We start from the raw sequence: 3,899 nt of genomic DNA, 5'->3' as shown, positions 1-3,899 counted from the left end.
GCAAGGTGCAAGGTATGAGGAAAAATGAGAACCAAGACCTGTCATGTAAAGGTACAACATCCCAATGATGAATGTAACTGTACTGTAAGCCTAAAATGTACCAATAAACTCAATGGGGGGAAAAAAAAGAAGAAAGCAGAAAGGATAACAGAGTGACTGATTGATTCAGCATGAGAAACTGAGTAAGAAGAGAGCACACTGAAGCTTACCTGAGGATCACCAACATCAATTCCTTCTTACACCCCTGACCCAATTCAGCACCTACCCGACATCATGTTTTCTTGGATTATTCATTTTCTACGCATCTTTTTTACCTCCCAAATAGATCATTTAATCATTAAGGCAAGGACTAGATTTCTGCTTTTACTTCTTGTATCCTTCCTTTACTAAGTACACTATTTTGTACTTAGCAAATCTTTATAAATATTTATTATTTTTTTTAAGTAATGAAACCAGCAAGGACCTGAGTTCAATCCCAGGTAACCCCCCCCCAAAAAAAGCAACAAAACCAGATACTTATCACAAATAAATTAGCCATCAATTCACAAAGTATGTTTTTTTTTTTTTTTTTTGGCACTGGTCATCGAACTCGGGACTATGAGCTTGCGAGGCAGGCAAAGTGCAACTGTGCTAAATCTCTGGCCCCAAAGTACATCATTTTATCATATTTTGTGAAAACATTCAGATAAATTGCTAATATAAGTAATAAACCAGACACAGCAGGTGTTTAGTTTCCAACTGAAATTGAGAAGGCATACTGGCTGCGTATTTCTTGATAAAATTCAAATTTATGGTGGCATGTCAGTTTGTCTCTTCAATTTTGGGATGGGTATACTTCTAGGAATATTAGTCCTGTTTACAAGCTTAAAATGAAGTCATTAGATTTTTATTCTCATATTTGCTTTTAACCTGACCAATTTGATCCTCTGTGAGTGAACTTTAACACTAAGTGGTTAAGTTTACTTTCTATGAGTTATGCAAAATTGGACATTGCAGAGCCCTGGATTTTTCCATTTAGTTTCATTTTCATTAATGCAGACTTCAGGGTAAGTCCTGCCTGTCACAATTCACTTTTTTCCTGAAGACTGTACTGGAGGCTTTGTCACTTCAGCTTCACTCAGACCCAATTACATAATGGACCTTAGTCAGGTGCTCTGACTTCTTGAAAATGCAAGTGAAAAGATACCCAGCAGAGGTATGGCTGGGTCAAATGGAACCTCTAGTCCCAGCTCTTTGAGGATCTCCATATTAATTTCCATAGTGGTTGCACCAGTCTGCACTCCCACCCACAATGGAGAAGGGTTTCTTTCTCTCCACAACCCTGACAACATTTGTTATTGGTTGATTTCTTGACAGCAGCCATTCTTTGTGGGGTGAGGTGGAATTTCAGTGTTTTCATCTGCATCTCTCAAATGACCAGTGATGTGGAACATTTTTTCATATATTTACTTGCTGTTTTTACTTCTTTGTCTGAGAAATGTCTGTTCATTTCAGATGCCCATTTTTGAATTGGGTCTTTATATTGGGGGGGCTGACTGTTTTGAGTTCTTTATATATTCTAGATAATAGTCCTTTGTCTGAGGATCAGCTGGTAAATGTTTTTTCCCACATTGCAGGTTGTGTCTCAGTTCTGTTGATGATTTCTTTTGCAGTGCGGAAGGTTTTTAATAACATGAGATCCCAGTAGTTGATTCTTTCTGTTAGTTCCCATGCTACCGGGGATTTGTTCATAAAGTCTTTCCCTATGCCAATGTCTTCAGGAGTTCTGCCTAACTTATCTTCCAGCAAATTTAGTGTTTCTATTTTAGTATTTAGATCTTTAATCCACTTGGGTTTTAATTTCGTGCATGGTGAAAGATAAGAGTCTAGTTTTAACCTCTGTCATGTTGAGATCCAGTTTTTCCAACAATATTTATTAAAGAGGCTATCTTTCCTCCAGTGGGGATGATCAGCTCCTTTGTCAAAGATGAGGTAGCTGAGTACATCTGGATTTATTTTTGTGTCTTCCAATCTGTTCCACTGATCCTCAGATCTGTTTCTTTGCCAGTACCATGCTGTTTTTATCACAGTGGCTTTGTAGTACAGTTTCAGATTGGGAATTGTTATACTCACTACCATGTCTCTGTTGCCTAGGATGGCTTTTGCTATTCTAGGTCTCTTATGGTTCCAAATGAATTTTTGGATTCTTATTTCTAGTTCTGTGAAATGTAGTGTTAGAATTTCAATCAGCATTGCATTGAATCTGTATAGCAGTTTTGGTAGTATGGCCATTTTCATTATGTTGATTCTGCCTACCCAGGAGAAGGGGACATCTTTCCATTTTCTTATATCCTTTTGGATCTCTTTTTTCAGAGTGCTATACTTTTCAGTGTTGAGGTTTTTGTTTCTTTTGTTAGATTGATTCCTAGATGCTTCATTTTTTTGGATGCTATTGTTAAAGGATTGTTTCCCTAATTTCTCTGTCAGTGAGTCTATTGTTTGTGTACAAGAAGGCTATTGATTTTTGTGTGTTGACCTTGTATCCAGCTACTCTGCTAAAAGTGTCAATTAAGTCTGGAAGTCTTTTGGTTGAGTTTTTTGGGTCTTCAATATAGAGTAACATATCATCAGCAAAAAATGACAGTTTAACTTCTTGTTTACCTATCATTATTGCTTAAGTTTCTTTCTCATGTCTAATTGCTATAGCTAATGTTTCTAGAACTATATCAAAGAGGAGTGGTGACAGTGGCACCCTTGTCTTGTTCCTGATTTTAACATGAAGGTTTTCAGCTTTTGACTATTGAATATGATGTTGGCTGTTTTTTTTCATAGATAGCCTTTATTAAGTTGAGATATAGACCATCTTTTCACTTTTAAAGCATCATATCACAAAGATATATGTGCACCTGTGTTTATAGCAGCACAGTGTTTGTAATAGCTACTTAGAAACAGCCCTTTTGCCCATCATTTGGAAACTGGATAAAGAAGATGTGATTTTTCTATAAAATGGAATATTGCTTCGACATGAAGAATGAGAAATTAGATTCATTCATAGGAAAATGGATACATATTGAGGATATATTCTAAGTGAAATAAATAAGTCACAAATGTGTAAATGCTGAATAGTTTCTCTGTTGTGAATAAACTATAATAATATATAAGATCCTAATGATATAATAGACAATGTGAAATAGGAAGAAAGCGACTAAAGGTGTAGGGAAAATGGGAAGGGTTTGGGAAAGGTAATGAGGGAAAAAATAGGAGAAAATGAAAAAATGGAAATGAATTGTTTGTAAAGTGGGAGGGCAGGAGGTGTGAAGGGAGGGCTGGGACAAGGGGAAAAAATTAGAACCAAGACCTGTCATGTAAATGTACATGATCCCAATACTGAATGTAACTGTACTGTGTACCTAAATTTCACCAATAAACTCATAAAGAAAAAAAAATGCAAGTGAAATGAGTGGATCTGCCTGTTAACTGTATAAAGTGAATCAGACTTAATAGGATACTACCATTTTTTAGTTTAATACTGCAAAAAAAGATTCAAAGGGGCTGAAGATGTAGCTCAATGGTGCCCCTGCCTGCCTTACAAGATCAAGGACCCAAGTTCTATCCCCGGTACCAAAAAGAAAAAAAAAAAAAGAACAATTACCAAAAAAAGATTGGAAGAATAATGTGAATAATGTGCCTAAACTTTCCCTTACACTATTGTTATTTTGGAGTGGCAATGGAAAATAATAATAATAATAATATTAATAATAATTATTATTATTTTAGAAATGTATTTATATAAATACATTTTACCCCAGTAAAAGTAACACATATGCATTAGGCAAGATAGGAAGAAGAAATTATGGAGAATTATGTGACTATATTTCATATTAAATAATAGCCAGATTAAAACCATCACTGTATACTGT

Source organism: Fukomys damarensis, unplaced genomic scaffold (genome assembly GCF_012274545.1).
Source record: "Fukomys damarensis isolate Sample0158 unplaced genomic scaffold, DMR_v1.0_HiC HiC_scaffold_24, whole genome shotgun sequence".
In the NCBI taxonomy this organism is placed as follows: domain Eukaryota; kingdom Metazoa; phylum Chordata; class Mammalia; order Rodentia; family Bathyergidae; genus Fukomys; species Fukomys damarensis.
The sequence above is the reverse complement of the archived record's forward strand: the minus strand, read 5'-3'. Positions refer to the sequence as shown.